The 18933-nt window shown below is 42.3% G+C and overlaps 1 protein-coding gene across 2 annotated transcripts in view; it reads left to right on the forward strand.

Annotated features, from left to right (window-relative positions):
* The first annotated feature begins 1456 nt into the window (after positions 1-1456).
* LOC105465600 (transmembrane protein 200A) overlaps positions 1457-18933 on the forward strand; it is an 80939-nt gene continuing 63462 nt past the window's right edge. The window contains exon 1 of one of the 2 annotated variants that reach the window (XM_011714111.3): positions 1457-1539. The gene's annotated coding sequence lies outside the window, so the exon portion shown is untranslated. The other variant, XM_011714108.3, reaches the window with a different exon arrangement.

An 18933-nucleotide genomic window follows, 5' to 3' on the forward strand; every position in this document is an offset into this window, starting at 1 on the left:
ATCTGAGTTCATAGTTCATAAATGAGGAGGCATCAATATCTGTGGTCCTAAGAATGTGCTTATTCCTTTTTTCATGGTTCTCATCAGTCTCTTTTTGAGGACGGCTCAGTCACTCAATGCTTAAAATGGCTAGGTGACCATTTTAAACGTTTCACCATGGGTCTTAGAGAGGATGTCATCTCAAATGATCTATGGGCTATGAGCCTATTCCTATTACTCACTCCTTAGCTAGTGAGGGGAACCAGGAGGGTGTTCCCTCTCAGGAGCTTTATAGACAATGTAGCTTCAGTGTATTTCTTTATAAAATGTAGAGGCAACTAGGAGGAAGGCCCAATGGAAGCACACTCCTTTGATATGGTGCTTGACAAACGCATTTAAGAAAACCTAAGCGAATTGAGCAAGTGGCTGTGGGCTAGAATACAAGATGCAGGTGGGGTAAAAATAAAACTACAGATGGTTTATAAAGGTGACTCATCCTTCCCCCACCCCAACTCCTTTAGTTTTCTTTTCTTTCTTTTTATAAAACATTTTGATTGTGACATTTCCACTAAAAGAGCCCTATCTCTAAATTCTTCTAGTCAAGGCAAGAAGCTAATACCACGGGAAATCCATTTCTACAGTCTCTTCTCATTGCCATATGTGATTTTAAAGATATTTTTCTAACCTGGAAATATTTGCATGGATCTCCCCCACCCCCCAAACATACATTTTATACCCCCCAGAAGCAAACTTTTCCTGAAAATGAGATAAACAGATCCCACGCTGAAATAAACAAATACACTGCACCAGAATATCATACTTGCCTTCTGTCACTTAAAACACATCCAGGGGACACAAGCAAAGCACATCCCCTGCGCATGCGGCTGGCCTTCTCTACACAGGCCTGGTGGGTGGTTGGAATATCCGGTAATTAGTTTTACATGAAACTTTACTTACGGAAGTGGCCTGCATATATACAGTCAACACTGTCTCTGCCGAATTAGAGACGACACATTTCACTCTATGAACAGGACACAGTCTCCACTCACTGGATGTTTGGGGTCAGGGAGGAGTAACCTGAACCTCCTCTGGCTTTGATGTTTGGAGATGAACATCTGCACTGCTCATCGAAGCCCTCCGTGCTTCAGTTCCCCCTGTGTTCCATTCCCCCCGCCCATGGTTCTCGCCCCCCAAGCCGTTCTCCGGAGTCCTTTTCTGGGCCGGCGGGACACGTGGACGGAGCGGGCCTCGGCCGCGTCTGTTCCGGCCAGGTTTGACTTTGCTCTCGCAGCGCCCGCGCAGTCCGCCAGGGGGACCCGGGCCCGCCGGGCTGCATCTGAGCAGAAAGCGTTCGAGGGGCGTGGAGCCAGGGTCCTGCGGCGCCTGCTTCGGGAACACCCCGAGTCGGCTGGAGCTCCCCAGCCGCTCCGGAGAACTGGGGGAGCCGGGTCCCCGGCTCTGGAACCCGTGGTCCCGCGGTAGCGAGAGGCGGGCCCCGCGGGTGGGTGTGTCTGTTTCCGCACGCCAGCCTTACAGCCCGGGAAGAGCGCCTGGAAGCGGGTACTTTGTTCCCAAAGATGGGTTTTGTCTGCGGGTGATTCGGGCTCTCGAAGTGCAACTTTGTGGCCGGGGCGCGGATCGGCCGGCCTGGGCTCCTGCAGAGGGAGGAGCGGATCCTGTCTGCGTCCTCCAGGAGGGGGTGGCAGGACTGGGGTTTCCCACAGGTTTTGGGGCGGCGGCAAGATTGGCACCGTACGGGGTCGCAGGCGCACAGCGACGCCCCTGGAAGCCCACCCCGGCCCCCGCCCCCAACCCGCCTCTTCGGGGCTTTGTGGTGTGAGGTTTGGGGCTGGGATCCATCTGGAGCCCAGCAGAAAACTTTTCCCTTCCCATCCCCTGTCCCTTTTGTCTTTCTTGGACACGGTGGCGGCGCCGCCTGAGCGGCGACTCCCTCTCCCCTGCCCAGCTCGCTGTGCCTGGTGCCCTCCGAGGGCAGGCGCGCCTGCACTCTGCGCCCGGATGGCGGAGGCCCTCTGTGAGCACCGGCAGCAGCGCGTCCCGTGCCCGGAGGCCGCCGGTGCCCCCCCAGCGCGGGCATAGGGGCGCCCCCACCCTCCGCCCGCTTGCACCCCTTGCCGCCCGCCCCCTCGCCTGACTCATCCGTCCGCGGTGGCCGCCCGAGCCCTGGGATGGGGAGGGAGACCGCGGCTGCCCACGGCGGCCGAGATTCCCGCTGACGCCCCCGACCCCGCCGCCTTCTTCGTCCGCCTCCAGAGGCGCCCGACGTCCCGACAGCTCCTGGAGTGAGACCAGGACTGCGAACCCGGAGAGGCGACCCGACCCCCAGGGCCCGGTGCTCAGGACAGGTGAGGGGAAGGAAAGGGTGCTGCCGCAAGTGGGGAGGTGGGTGGGCGGCCACCGCAGCTGAAACCGGGCACTTCTTCAGCCCCCTGCCCTCCTCTCCGCTGCAGCCTCCAGAGTTAGGTAAACGCTGTCTCTCCTAAAGTTTGGGAAACAAACCAAGTCCGCCACCGGGTCCGGACTCCCCAGTGCCCGGAGCGCGAGAGAAGCTGTGCGGGGCAGCCTCTAAGAACCCGGAGTACTGGAGGGCCTGGCTGGGTTTCTCCAAGCAACACCCTCCTTTGTCTCGGTTCCTGAGAGTCAGCATTCTCTGTAATGTCCACAGCGTTAATTTGTGATTGAGCAAAGTATGGTCAGGGTTTCCTAAAGCAGTATTTGGATGGGGCAGAACCTACACAGGCAAAATGGAGAGGCAAAGCAATTATTTGCAAAATTCAGCACTACTCTTCTCCCTGTAGTCTTGTCTGTAAGAGAAAGGACTGAAGGCTTCTAAGATTTGCTTCATTAACCATTCTTTTGCTATAAATTGTTCAAGCCAACACTTCATGTTGTGTAGGCGCAAGCTCTCTGTATTTACTGCTGTTTGATTTAGAGAAATGTGTGTGTGTGTTTGTGTGTGTGTGTGTGTGTTTTTTTTTATGTAACAATTCATTGTTCAGTATCAGGCATTGGTAATGTCAGAGAGAAAGGCAGCATATACATGTAATTGACTAATTGTAATCAGCCCCCATCCACCTTACTCTGGTGTATTTAAAAACTAAATATGTTGGACTAAAGTGTCTCTTGCCTTGTCTCTTCTGAATACCTTCAGAAGTAGTTATGGACAACTGCATAGAAAACATTTCAAGAATCGATAATTATTCTTGTTTGTGAGAAAGAATATTGAATTCTTGGTTTTGCAATCAAACCAAGTTCAGAGGCACACTTTCTATAGGGCTGTATGCATAAATATTACCAGAGGTTGTGAAAGCTATTTACTTTGTCATTTCTTGAATCATGGAAACACTTACAAAAAGACCTTCAGTTTGTTATTTGGCTACTGATACTAGAAAACATTATCATTTTGTGAAAAGTAGACTTAATTTTGAAACTTTTAAAACCTTACTTTATTTTCCCACTGTTTACCTACACAGAAGCATGTGGTTGTAGTTTCATTCTTTTTAAACACCTCAAGTGAAGAATAGAAGTCCTTCTAAACAGAAAATAATGCTTCCATTAACTGGAAACTGTAGTTAAATGCTTTGACAATTTAACATTATGATTTTTTAACTGTAAAACATACACACTGAGAATGATTTTTAATCAAGTCCTACTAGATAGCTCATAATTATGAGATAATTTAGCTATAATTTGTAACCCTGGTTATAATTAGCTTTGTCTCTAGGCTGGGAAAGCCTTCAGTAGAGTTGTGTGGGAAGTCCCTGTATGTAATTTCCAGCCAGTTAGCATAGAAAGGATTCACCTGTTGCCTTTGAGGCAGGTCTAGGTCAATGTGTATAGTGTCTAAAGACACGCATAATCAGAAGGGATTCTTCAGGAAAGATTATTGTAAAGAGGGATGGCTGTACTTGTTATTTTAACTTAGTGGAATTTTTTTGTGAAGCTTTTGAATACTCCAAGAGTTAGATTGCTATATTTGGACTTGTGTAGCTTCAGAATTTTGACAATAGCTCATTGGACAGAAAAGGATAACTACTGACATATAGAGGGAGCAGATCTGAACTGATTGATTAAATACTCTACTTCTCATGATGACTCTTAGCATAAAGGAAAGAAATTCATATTTAGCTTAGAAAGATAGATAAGAACAAAGATAAAAGCAAATGTCACCTTTTACATTTCTTAAGCAAAATTAGTAGAGGATAAAAAATAAGCCCTTGTAGTCATACACATTACTTATCAAATAGAGGGTAGAATTTAAAAGAGGAAAAATAACTTGTGTAGCGACAGAAAACTAAACCTGCAATGAGATGGACCTCATTTTCTTAAGGAATGTATATCTGATTTACCGTTTTATCAAGCAGATCCACTTGTTCCTGGACTTACACTATGTTTTGTCTGCTGAGATCTGATATGTGCTCAAAACCTCAGAAAACATCAGTGAGTGCTTGTTGTGGTGTCATCCTAGCTACCCCTCCAGGCCTTTTCTATGGGCTTGTAGGCTGATGGAGAGGGGACTGATAAATATACCACAGATCACTTGGCAGCTGAGGTGGTCTGAGAGCAGCAGGGGACCAGTGCAGACTGGGAAGCAGTATAGTGTGTTGCAAAGGGACCTGGATGGGGAGTTGTCATCTTGACTGAATCACTGATTAGGTGGCTGTGGGTACGTGGGTAAGTTCCTCTGCCTTTTTGCTTCTTGGTGCCCTTATCTGCAGAATGAGGGCTTTGGACTGGCGATCTTTATGTTCTCTTTTAAAAATGCCGCAAGGCAAATTCTGGCAGAATTAAAGAGACACAGAAATCAGTGTGTGTGTGTGTAGGAGGGTGGTTTGTAGGGTTTTGGTCAAAGGAAGCCAGGCCGGAGGGTCTTGCTAGTTGTACTGAATGGGAAATGGCAAAGAGAAGTAAAAGATGTCTGGTCTGGGACATCTGGCCTAACATTGATTATGTGAATTGAAAATACATAATAAAATAATAAAAATACCAACTTTCAGTTAGTACTGGGTGGTTTTCCATGAATTTTCACAAATGATGGCGATTGATTTTCATGACAACCCTCAGAAGTAATTAGAGCAGAAAGGTGATGAAGCCGGGACTACTACTGCAAAGCACATCTGCACCAGGATGCGCCACTGCCTTTCTGCAGGATTTGTAGAGATAGGAGAAGCTAAAGCTCACTTTGGAAACCCTGAGTACACAGGGGAGAGACATAAGGTTAGGGTCAGATTTTAAGTGAAGTTGAATTGCTGAGTAAGAATTTAGGTTACATTCTGGAACACAGAAGTCTCCAGTTATGAGCTCAAGACTTCCTGAAATGCCTTGAATTCTGATTATTGATGTTTAATCTGACTGCTCTTGTTCTGTGCCCGCTCCTCCCCTAAGGTCCCCTCTTCCCCAGCAGGAATTCTGGGGGTTTGACTACCACAGAGTAATTGATAGGACTCTTCCAAGAGCTTTTAGTGATGCTGGAGAAAGGAAATCTATGTATTTCATATAAAGGCGAGGATTCTGGGGCCACTGTATCACTAACTGATCGGGTGCATTCTGCAAGTTGTGCTTTGGAAACTTTGTCACCAGAGGTGAAATTACACAGAAGGCATAGAAATCTAGCAAGCTATAAGATGAGCGTCTGTACATTCCTTCCTATAGAGCCCTAATCACTCTGCCCTGAGCATGAAGTACACCAAGGGGGGACAAGTCCCCGCTTACCACCCCACTCTGTTCACTACCCCACTCTGTGTTCATGTAGAAGGGAGTTACTCAGGATTCATTTGCTTGCATGTGTGAATATTTAACTAGGTAAAGCAAGAAAGGACTTATTGGCTCATGTGACCAGAAAGTCCTTGCTTCAGTCATGGCTGGAACTCAGAGACTTACACAACTTTATTGGGGTTATTTCTCTCTCTCCCCGTTTCTCGGCCCCATTTCTCTCTGGGTCAGCTGTATTCTGAGGCACTCTTTTTCTGAGTATGGAGAAAGATGACTGTGGGTAGTTCTAAACCCACATTCCTGGGCTTTTCATCTATGAGAAAAAGAGGTCCTTTCTCTTCCAGGTCCCATTTTTATAAATCTCCTTGAAGGTCTCTGATTGGCCCTGATCAGTGGTAATTGAATTGGTCTCTGCATCTAGCAGAGAGTGCTACTCTGATTGCATTGGACTAAATCGTGTGCCCAACCCTGTGTATATGTGGTTCTGGTGCTGGAATGAGGAGGAGAAGGCTGGTTGGGCACTATGATAGGCAGTTCTGTCAAGATTGCATAGAGGTGTGGTTCTCCCCAAAAAATAATGCTGCCAATCAAAAACAATGTGTCTATTATTGGGAATAATTCCTTCATTTTTTGGGACAGCCCTCTGCACAATGATCTGGAGTTTGCACATGGAAGCATCTCAGATGCCAAGACTATGCATATCCCAAAAGTGAGACCTTTCTCCCAAGCAAGGTATAGCCCAGTTATGAAATAATGCCCTCATATTTAAACTTTATTAAAAGGAGGATTGCTTCCAGAATACTATTGCATGGGAAGCCACCATTTATTCATATCTATGTACTTCTAGCAAATATCCCTGTGTCTTATTTCCAGCCCAGAGATTTTGTTTCCAAAAGCCCTGCCCATCTAGTGATGATGAGATTGGAGACCCCCTACTTTGGCCATTGTAGAGCCAGTGAAAATTTGAACAGGGAGCTGAAGTGATTAACACAGGACTATTGTTTATGCAAATTCATTGGGTTGTTGGAAATGGGCAGAGGGGAGTGGCAGGCACAGATTAGGATTATCATTTAGGAGGCATAAGATGATAGGTTTCCAATTAGAGTATTGTCAGCAAGAATTTGTGAGCAATATTATGAAGTTCTTGTGAGGTTATATCGCAGGGTGAAGGAGAATCTGTGTTGACAGAAGCATTTGTGCAATGAAATAGACCAGGAGGATGTAGACTAGGAAGTCAGCCTGGGCCAGTAGGTGAAATGGCTGTGCATGGTAGATAGGTTAATAGCAAATGGATTGTGTAGACAGGAGGCCTATAGTCACCATGAGTGCTAGGGGCATGCATAGAACTGACATTTACCGAGGATCTACTTAGTATGGTAGGTTCACGTTACATACTTTAAAGTTATTATATTAATGTTATAGAAATCTCACAATAGCCCTCCAATGAGAGAAAACTCAAAGTCAGGGAGGTAAATAACTTACTGAAGGTTATGAGGCCATTGGACAGTACAGCTGGAAATCAAATCCTGGCAGTCGGACATCAAAGACTTGCTTTAACCACTATGCAAAACTACCTCTCAGCCTCAAGGTCAAATTCACTGTATCAGACCACACTGAAGGACCAGCTAAAGGCTGGCCCTTCTGATAGGAAATGAGAGTACCAGAATTCCAGGTCAAATAGAAGGCACAGAACAGAAGTTATTAGGGTGAAAGCACATGGCATTCATGTTCAGAGCCTACCTGGACAAGAATGTCAAGGTAAGAAATTCTTGGAAAGGAAAGAATATCACATGCATCGATTCTGGGTTTAGGGTTTGGGGTATAGCAAGGAAAGGGAATGGGAGAATTATCAGGAAGTTGAACAGATGGGCAGATCAATAGAACAACTGGGGTTTGATTGTTGACCTGAGAACAGGAACTCTACCATCTGCCATGGCTTTAAATATCCTTCCTGGTGTAAGTCGATAAGAATATGGAATGGGCAGCTCCTCAGAGGGAGACAGGATTTTATTAGTTGTCAGGCACTGTCAGGGAAAGGAGCTAACATTTGTAAGGCCATGTGCCTTAGATACGTAATCTCACTAAATCTTCATTATAAGTTCCAGAAGGGTAAATATTATGCCTCCCCTCCACCACCACTTTTCTTGAGCCGGGAAATGGAGACTCAGAAGGTTAAGTGACTGGCCTAGGCTCCTGGAGCCAGACTGGAAAGTGAAAGAGCTGGCATGGAACCCAGATCTGTTGGAATCCAGACCTCTTCCTGGATCTTCAGGGAGTCATCCTGGTGCTAGCAGGACAAGGTCAATATCAAGTCTGAGAGATGGAAATAGGGAAATCAGCAGGGGCATATAGTTGTGAAGGAAGACAGTAAGCTAACTTTTAGACATCTGTGAGATAAGAGCAGACTGTCTGAAGAGAATTGTCCAGCAGGATTATATCCAGCTTTGGCAGAAAACTTAATAATCTAGTAGGTTTTTTTCCCCTCAGTACAGGATCTCTATCATTATGCAGGGTAGATACGTCAGCGAGTCAGATGTTTGGAAGGCTTAATTTAAGTCACTGATTTCAGTTCAAGAGAAGGGACCTCTGCCAGCTGCCATGGCCTGAATTTACCTTTATACATACAGATACTCTGCCCTGAAATATGAAAAATTAAGAAGTAGATACATATAGAGAGGGAGAGAGGACACTCGCTAGCACATGCTGAATGTAGTAGGTTCATGAAACACACTCTAGTTATAAAGCTGTGTACTCGAGGATGCTCTAAATAAAATGAGTTACTAGTAGAATGTGAGTGACATCATATCGTTCCCCAACAAATACAAAGTCAAATTTGTATCTGCTTAGGTGTGTGACTGATGTGTGTGCAATCAACTGTGTATATATGTACGACAAGAGGAAGGGGAATGAGAAAGTGTATAAAAATAGAAGTATTTATGAGAACCTTGTAGCCTATTCGGAGAGGTAAAACAACTATGTATATAACTTTTAGAACAACTCAATAGAATAATATGTAAACAAATGATTACGATGCTTTGAAATAAAGCTGGTAGAGATATGGAAAGAATATTAGAGGCTCATGACACGAAAGCAATGCTGAATAAGGGTAGGCTCTTTCTTGTAAATAGTGAGCTAATCACAGAGGTGCTGATAGATTAGCAACTGCTGGGGAGAAAAAAAAATATTTTCCTTTTGAGAGTCAACATCTTTGGGCTTAAATACAGGATGAATCCAAAGAATCTCAGTACTGTCTCTAAGCTGAGGTTGGCATAGGAGAGACACAAATTTTGTTTCCCTTGGCAAAGTCAGTCAGATCGACTTTGTGAACATACATGTGCAAGTATTTGTCATAAAATGGAGTTAGCATTTCTGAAGAGATGTTATATTTTCTAATCATGAAGGCGATACACACTCCCAATAAAAACCTTGGGAAATACATTAAGTGTAAAAAGTCAGGGAGAAAATTTGCCTGTAATCCTGTGACCCAAAGGCACTCGTAACATTCTGGCATTTTCTTTCTCCTTATTTTTAATGATTTTTTCCATATTGCTTAATAGCGTATTACAACCTACTCTGTTTGCTTAATCTTATGTCTTAAATATTTTCCAACTTCTAGGCAAGCTTTATTAATGTCAGTATAATATTGGATTATGTGGACATATCATAATTTATTAACTAGTCCCTTAAAATTGGACTTTTAGGCCATTTCCAAATATTTGGTATTATAAATGGCACTTTGATGACTCTTTCTTCAAATTTCAGATTCTCTTTTTAGTGCATAAGGGTTATAAATGCATTTATATTCCATTTTATATACGTTTATCAGATTACTTCTTTAAAAAAGATTCATGGAACGATAATTCCTGGGTCAAAGGGTATGAAAATTTCAGGCTCTTGATACTTAATGCCAAACTGATTTGCAAATAACTGAAGTTATGACTGACAGTGCATGGAACTACCCTCCACATGCTCTCACTAGGTGGTTGTTTTTATTTTTAAATTTTAAAAAGATACCATTTTGAAAAAAGGAATAGTTTATGCTAACTGCTGATTTTGTTCCTTTGTTACCCAAATCTCCCTTTTAGAATGTAGACTGTGTGAGATATTGTGATTCATTTCACTGTTTAAAATTTACTTATAAGTGTTTCTGAACATGCAGATAGGGGCCCATGACAGAAAAAAGTAGCTTGTGAATGATTTTTTGAAAGCCAGTGTTATACACATCCTGTTTGGGGACTCTTCAGACTCTACTGTGGGGCAGCCCATGAGAGAAGTTGATTGATGTAGGTTGAGAGCCCCTTTTTGCAGAGCTAAACCCCTGACAGCCCCACCTCTGTAGCCTTGGATATTAGGTCCTAGTAGTCATGGAGTGTTCTAACTGCGCTTTTCACTGGGGCTGTAACCCAAGTGAAAGAAGGCCTGTATCTGTTTTGTCCATGGCTATATCCTCAGCAGGTGACCTTAGACCAAGTTTTGCTGGGAGGTGGAATCTGAAATGCCTGAGTTTGTTTATTTTATTTATTTATTTATTTATTTATTTATTTATTTATTATTTATTTTCAGACCGAGTGTCGCTCTGTCACCAGTCAGGCTGGAGTGCAGTGGCATGATCTCAGCATACTGCAATCTCCACCTCCCAGGTTCAAGCGATTTTCCTCCCTCAGCCTCCCGAGTAGCTGGGATTACAGGGGTACATCACCATGCCAGGCTAATTTTTTTGTTGTTGTTGTTATTTTTAGTAGAGATGGAGTTTCACCATGTTGGCCAGGCTCGTCTCGAACTCCTGACCTCAGGTAATCCACCTGCCTCAACCTCCCAAAGTGCTGGGATTATAGGCATGAGCCACCTCACCCAGCCATGAAAATGCTTGAGATTTTTCCCCTAGAAAACTTCCGTAATGTTAGTCACTGATTGCCCAGAAACAAAGTTCCTGAATTTTGAAACTTCTGGTTTTACTCTCCTTTCCAAACAAAATTCAACCACATCACAGTACCTAGTTTTATGGCAATGAACTTTGACTTATTCCAGAAGAGGAATTTGGATCTTACACATACCTCTGCGGGGTATTTTATTGTCTAAAAACACTTATTGAGAGTAAAGAGAACTATTAAACTTACTGTAGCAGTCGATTTGAGGTGGTTTTTGAGTGCCAGTTTCAATTTTTCCACAACTACTATATTCCTACAAAAATAATTTACAACTAAAATAAAAAAAGTTTTGGTTTTCTTCTAAAATTTGAAGGATATTATTATATTGTAATAACTCTATTCTCCTTTACGGATCTCAGTCAATAATTTTGAACAAAACTATTTTTGTTCATTTGTTCAACAAATGATAATTTAGGGAGATTCATTCAGTAGGTGCTGTTAAATTATATTTGTGACTCATTTTGTCAAATATGAGATAGAGCTTCTTACACAACAATAACACAGAACACTGTGTAGGAATTCATGCCTTATACATTTGTTTACTTATAAGACACATAAAAGCTCTTATGACATGCATTAAAAAGTAAACTTGGCTCAGGAGAAAGTTTATTAATTAATAAAGGATTCATTAAATATTTGTGCTGCCAGCTGGGGATCCAGTAATGACCAAAACAAAAAGTTATGGAGGAGCTTACATTGTAAATGGAGGAGACAAACAGGAAACATATAAATGAGCAAGGCAACTTCTGGCAGTCAAAAGTGCTGTAAGGAAAGTAAAGAATCTGATGTCATAGAGAGTGCATGGGCTCATTTAGATCAGCTGGTCAAGGAAGACCTCCCTCATTTGAGGCATTTGAACTAGAACCTGTGAGAGAATAAGGAGCCAGCCTCACATATTTGGGGAGGGGGCATTGGAGTAGGTTTTGTACTCAGTGCACTGGAAAGCCATGAGAAGGTTGCTCTTTTGGAGCATGATGTTTGAGGTCATTTATTAAAAATGAGTGTTGAGATGAAGAAAGTGAAGTGTTACTTCACTGTAATGATGATATTAGTATTGGGAGCAAAAACAACGCTCACATTAGAGACTATATGTAGTTATGGTCAAGATATATCATGTATCACTATATGGTTAAAGACATTTCATATACAGTATGTCTACCTACAAAGGGGTTTTAATATAAATATAACATGTAAATAGATTTAATAAATATATAAATGTAACTAAATATAAATAGCAATTTCAAAAGAATATATAGAGCTTAGTAAGTCCACCATAGAGTTTTTGTTATTTGAAACTTGTGTTCTTTAACTGAGCCTAGCATATTGACTTGCACATTATATGCATTTGACAAATGTTACTGAATTAACCATATGGAATATTTTACTTGTAAGAAAAAAATTAACCTAGGATATAAAAATCACGTTAATTAATTAATTAATTTTCACATTTAATTATTATCACATTAAATAATTATCACATTCAATTAATTAATTAATGATTTTTTGAGACAGGGTCTCACTCTGTCGCCCAGGCTGGAGTGCAGTGATGTGATTTTGACTCACTGCAACCTCTACCTCCTGGGTTCAAGAGATTCTTGTGCTGGGACTCCACAAGTAGCCTCCCAAGTAGCTGGAACTACAGGCACACATCACCATGCCTGGCTAATTTTTGTATTTTTAGTAAAGATGAGGTTTCACCATGTTGGCCAGGCTCGTCTTGACCTCCTGACCTCAAGCAATCCACCTGTCCTTGGCCTCACACAGTGCTGGGATTACAGGTGTGAGCCACTGCACTCAGGAAAATCACACAAAACAGTGTTTTTATGAAAATACTAAGCCTTTTCTTTGAAAAAAAAAAGGATAATATGTTCTCTGTACTCTAAATATTAACAGTAATTTTAAATTGTATTCAAAATGCTAAAATTGAAATATTGAAAAATAAAAAATACACAAGTATAATCATCTTCCTCACATACTTTTTTTTTCTCCCTGGTTAAGTAGAAATCTCTGGAAAGTCCACATTTTATATAAAGATTTTATTAATATCACTTGGTCTTATCACACTTTACTTGACTTGTGGAAATTCCTTATTTATTTTGTGAGTCTCCCAATTCTCAAACTAACCTCCATTCAGAACTTTTCATGCATAATGAATATAAGACAATAATAACATATAACTAATGATGCTTGTTAATGAATATTTAGCTCAGTGTCTTCTGGGAAATCTATCCAAATATACTTATTAAGTCATCTGACATTTATTGTGTGCATAGTAAGTGCTGGCCATTGTGTTCTATGCTAAGAGCATAACAAGCTTTTCTCAAGAAACTCACAGGCTAGAGAGCCATTGCGTAATACTCTAAGTACTTAGCACAAGGGAAAGAGTTTTGCAGTAAGATGCTATGTGGTACTCTCTGAGTCTACATTGGGGTGGCAGTAATGAGGAGTGAGATTGTGAATTAATTCAGGAATTCCTTTAGTCTGGTATTTGGTTAAGTGATTTGAAAAGACAGATTACAAAAAAGAAGTCACAGATAAAAAGGCAGTACATGCCATCCATCTCCAACTAACAAGGCCACCTGCACCGCAATTCTCGTTTCTAGAGATATCACCCTAGGGATTCCCTGTTCTCCTGCCCCAACTGCCACAATCTCATCTGTTTATTTGGCAGGAGACCTATCTGGCTGCAGGCCTCTGGGACTTATTCCTACCTAGAGCCCCATCAACCCAGCCCTCCCTTCTTTATCCTCCTGCATGTGGGGCTACACATTGACCCTTTGGCTTCAGAGTACAGTGACCTAAGCTATTCCTCCAAGTCCTCCTGCAGTTTTGGATTGGAAGAGGCCTCAATCCTGCTGCTTTCATTTCCAGTAGAGCCTCACTCATTTATTCTTTTATTCATTCAATAAATATTTTCTGAGTACTTATGATGTACTATTTTAGGCACTGGAAATGTAATCGGAAACAAAACAGAGTTCCTGTCTTTATGAGCCTTATATTCCAGCTGGGGAAGACAGACAGTACATGTATAATTTGTTGTGACAAATAGTAAGAAGAAAAATAAAGCAGAGCCCAGGGACTAAAAACCATTAGGATGGGGTTAGAGTAGCATGGCCAAGGAAGGCGTCTCTGATAAGGTCTGACATTTGAGCAGAGACCTGAATGATGTGAGGGAAGAGATCATTAGAATATCTGGTGAAGGAGTGCGCTGCGGGAGGAATAGAAAGTGCAAAGGCCATGAGGAGTCAGTGTGGAGGGTGGGAGTTGGCTTGGACTGTGTGAGTAGCATTAGTATAGATTAGAACAAAGCAGGGGCTCACAGAGGCTGTTGGGGTCACAAGGAAACTTTGGACTTTACTCTGAGTTGTATGGGAAGTATCTGCTAGGAAGCTAACCTTTATCAATATAACTTTCATGTGACCACATGATTTCTAAGAATATTTAATTAGAGTTCAGGCCCATCAGTGGGGGTTTTGTTGGACCTAACCCTCACTTTGATTACTAGTCTCAGAAGAAATATTCAGTGAATAAAATCCCAGGTGTCTGTGTCAGTTATAGGCCTGCCTGATGGGGCCTGAACTCAAATTCAATGTTCTTAGAAATCATGTGGTCATGTGAAAGTGATATTAATAAAGATCTTGGTCAGGCACGGTGACTCACGCCTGTAATCCCAGCACTTCGGGAGGCCGAGGCGGGCAGATCACGAGGTCAGGAGATCGAAACCATCCTGGCTAACATGGTGAAACCCCATCTCTGCTAAAAATACAAGAAATTAGCCAGGCATGGTGGATTATGCCTGTAATCCCAGCTACTCAGGAGGCTGAGGCAGAGAATCACTTGAACCTGGGAGGCGGATGTTGCAGTGAGCCAAGATCGCGCCACTGCACTCCAGCCTGGATGACAGAGTGAGGCTCTGTCTCAAAAGAAAATAAAAAATAAAAAATAAAAAAAAGATCTTGAGTAAGAATAGCCCAGAGAATTCCCAAGCCTAGGGAGAGATATTTTACTTTGGATGGCATCTTAGTTTATTTCATGCTTCTGTAACATGAATATCACAGACAGGGTAATTCAAAAAGAAAAGAAAAGAAATGTATTTATCAAGTTCTGAAGGCTGGGTTAGTAGAGTGCTGGCAATATCAGTGTGCTGGCAACTGGTGAAGGCCTTCTTGCTGCGTTATCTCATGGCAGAAGGACGAGAGCATATGGGGGTTCAACTCATTCTTTTAATGAAGAAACCATTCCTATAATAACTAACCCACTCCTTCCATAATGGCATCAATCCATCTATGAGGGCAGAGGACTCGTGGCCTAATCACTTCTCAGAGGTTCCACCTCCAACACTTTTGAATTGGAGATTAAGTTTTTAACACATGAAGTTTGGGGGACACATTCAAACCATTCAAACCACAGGAGGTGTGAACAAAATTTTGTTGTTGATTGAGAATTCTGTGTGGAGAATTTTTCAGACAACACTGTGTTAAATTGGAAAAAATTACAATTTAGAAAAGGGGGAGACTTTCTTTCTCATAAAGGGTTACAGCCTGTGGGGTGGCCATTCTGACAGGCTGGGAAGCATAGCTTCTAGCCAGAAGCCAGAAACAGATACTTAGAGGGAGGAACAAAAGGAACAGGAATTTATGCTGAATGTGGTGGCCAAATGAGCATATTCAATAAGCCATAGGAGAGTCATAAATATTAACGAAGGGAGAAATGTGCGCATGCGCAATTGAGCTTCATGCCTCTCCATGGGTCCCACCTACAAATAATGGTGGGGTTAACACGATCTGTGGATGGATGGACTTTTCCACCCTCCAATGTCAAACAGTGAAGCAGAGGATACAAAAACCCTTACTACGCATTCTGCGTAGACTGGCAAGAACCAGTCGGTGTGACTAGTTAGGGCATGAGTTCAGTATGGGGCACACTAAATTTGAGATGCCTGTGAGACATCTTAGGGGAAAGAGCACAGATGGGACAGATGGGGCAGGAGCTCAGACAGACAGATGGGGCTGGTGCTCAGATGAGAAATATGGAATGGAGACTTAAATTTAAGGATCGTTAGTATGTAGTTGATAAATAAAGCTATGGAAAGAATAGAGATTGAGAAAAGAAGGAGGCTTAGGAACAAGCTTTGGGAATTTCTACATTTCAGGATGTATAGAGAGCATGCCGAAAAGTAGCAGCCTTAGTAGTAGGAGAAAAGCTGGGGTGTGCTACTGCTGATGAAAGCTACATGATATTCGCAATAAAGCTTTGTTCGCACATGGTCCTTTCTGAAGCCCTTTTTGAATATTTGGGTTCAGTTTCTTCAGTTTAATCTACAAGTGCAACTCCGATGTAGTATAACCTTCAAATTTTTGAGTGAAATGGGATTACAAGTTACTGAAAAGCTTTTTTTTTTTTTTTTTGAATTTCATGTCGTAGTTGTTGGTACTGTTAGAACAGGATAGACATAGTCACACCTTCACAATAAAATGATAGAATAGTGCATCTGAAGGTCAATTTCATGATCATGCTGATGACTAATATATTCTTACTGTCAACTCCATTGCTGCCTTCCAGTTTAGTAGGCCGTTATACTTTTTTTAAGCATCTGCAGGCTTACTACTAGGTGATATATTATTTTTGTTATAGATGTTTTTAAAGCCACAAATAGAAGTTTAAGCTATTTGCCAGGACACTATAAGGAAAGCATAAAATTTAGAAAAGAAGTGATTGAATAGCTATCAGAAGACTCTGAGGGCTACCCTGGCTTTTATCATGAATACATTTTAGCTCGTTAAAATTGACGAGAAAAGACAACTTTTATTGGAGGTTTCATTTAGCCTTCCCATTTGGGAGCTTATCTTGGCCCATTCTGTATGTGATGGTGGACCCTAAGGGAACATCACATCCTTGTTCTTATTTCCCTACAGTGAAATACGTAGTAGAGAGTCACTGGTAGTACATGAAATGAATATGAAAAAATTCAAAATCAGCCTTGTGTGAGCGTTGTCCTAAGGTGATTAACTACATTTATTTTATGTTTCTCTAATCTACCAACATAGTCTTTTCATTTTTTACAATTCTTACACTATTCAAAAATTAAGGCTGGGTATGATGGCTCATGCCTGTAATCCCAGCACTTTGGGAGGCCGGGGCAGGAGGAATGTTTGAGCCCAGGAATTCGAGGCTGCGGAAAGCTGTGGTCATGCCACTATACTCCAGCCAGGGAAACAGAGGGAGACCGTGTCTCTAAAATAATAAAAATTAAGTTTCAGAAGTAATTTTTAAAATGAAGTTATCAAAGCATCTAACAATGCTTAATACACCCATAGTACTCTCTTAAGTTATGACTTAGAAGTATAAAGTGAAAACTCTCCTAGACTTTGAGTCATCTGGGAGTTAGTGCAGTGCCATTCAGGGTCTCCTGTTTAATAAGAAGCCTCCAATCAATCCTTTGGCACCTTTTATTCTTCTTTGAATGCTTAGAAGGGGAACTTGTCAGTGGTCCTATCTGTCCTGGCATAAGTGTCTGTCAGTTATGGATGACCTTCATCAGCAATGTGTCATAAGAAGCAGTGCTAGATATTGCTGGCTGTATGTGATAATCCATCCTCTTGCCTGCCCCTAAGCAAAAAAATATTGTTTTGTTTTTTTTCCAAATCTGTGCCTTTTGGTGAACCATCTCTAAAGATGGCCCGTGAGGGAAGTGGCGCTGTTTTCCTGATGAGAGAGGATGTTTATATTTGTGGAAGTTGACTTCCCCTTGGACACATACATCAGTTGAGAAGTTGTAGAAGAACAAGTATCAGGCTTGGATTACAGTGCCGGAGACTCTTAATAATTTTCCTCCCAGTTCAGCGATCAGAGAACGTCCACCATGTTTCTGTGACAACTGCAGAACATTGAGGGCGGTCTCAAAGCTGCCTTGTGCTATGCTGTACAGACAGGATGATATTCTACCTGGACAATGGGAGGTTACCTTTTAGTTGTTGTTGAGATGTGCAAATTAAAAGTTTATGGAAAGACAGCGTCATTTTAAAATTCAAGTCTAGGAACCAGAAAGGTTTATTTGGTTTTTATCCTTTAGGTCCATAGTTTATCTAGTAGAATTTGAGAAATTGCTGACTGAAGGTTAACATTTGAAAGTCTGGTTAGCCGACATGTCTGCAGCTTCTCTGATCTGTGGCTTCCTCTTCCGTTCACTCCAGAACACACCGCCATCTGGCTGCCTTCCTGAAGTGGCTCTCCTTCAAAGATAGTTTTAAAGACATATATAGTGAACCTTTTATGATCTGGGCTACTTATGATTCACTTGAGACTTTGTTTGGAAGAAAGAATCCCATTGCCAAGGATAATTTGACAATCACAGGAGGATTAGAGCATTACTACCTAAGAGCTATGAAACCTTGGGCAAATTACTCCACCTTGCAGAGCCCCAGTTTAGTGTAGGGCAGCATGACCATCTTAGGAGGTTGGTGGGGGGGCAGTATGAAAGGTCATGTAAGTGAAGATCTGGCACAGTATCTGGCACAAAGTGGACACTGCCCAGTGTTGTTCCCTTCCCTTTTGGCTCGCACTCGCCTCTCTCCATTCCCTCTCACCTGGATGCACTTGCCTTGCATGCATGCATGCTCTCCATGAAACAGCTGTTAGCTCTGCCTGGATGGGAAGTCCTTGCTGGGGAGGCATTTTTCATTCTTCTAGACCCACCTTGAATTAGTGCATCTCTTTCATGGAGTCTTCTCCGGCCTGTCTCAGGAGAGTTGGTTGCACCTTCCACCACTTTCAGGGTGCTTTGCTCATGCCATCAGATGAGCTTGTATGAAGTGATAGTGACTGGTCTATCTTCTGTCTCTATCCTAAACCCAGGGCCGTAAGTAGTAGAAGTGGACCTAATGTCTTCAGGACAACAAAAAGAGTTGAGTGGAGCGTGGAACATGAATGATTTTTTTTTTTCCATGATTTTACCACTGGCATTGTTACCAAAAATTAGAGCCCATTTCAGCTCTGTTGATGGAGAATCGAGTGCTTGATTTTTGGGAACTAGTGTATGGATTCAGGGTAATGACTGCAGCCCCACTAAAAGTATCCTCCTTCCTCTGGCCTTCAAGAACTTATCCTTCCATCTTCTTGGGGAAGGGGCAAGGTAGTGGCACGAAGCAGGAACATTTGTGTTACGTGTGAAGTCATTTGTCTGTGACCAGGTTCCTCGAGGCACCTGCTTGGGCTTTCCTAGTGACTCTAGATCAGGAAGCAAACCATCTCACCCAAGGAACTGTGTGAGTTCCTTGAGGCCAGGCATGATGTT

Source organism: Macaca nemestrina, chromosome 5 (assembly GCF_043159975.1).
Source record: "Macaca nemestrina isolate mMacNem1 chromosome 5, mMacNem.hap1, whole genome shotgun sequence".
Taxonomy (NCBI): Eukaryota; Metazoa; Chordata; class Mammalia; order Primates; family Cercopithecidae; genus Macaca; species Macaca nemestrina.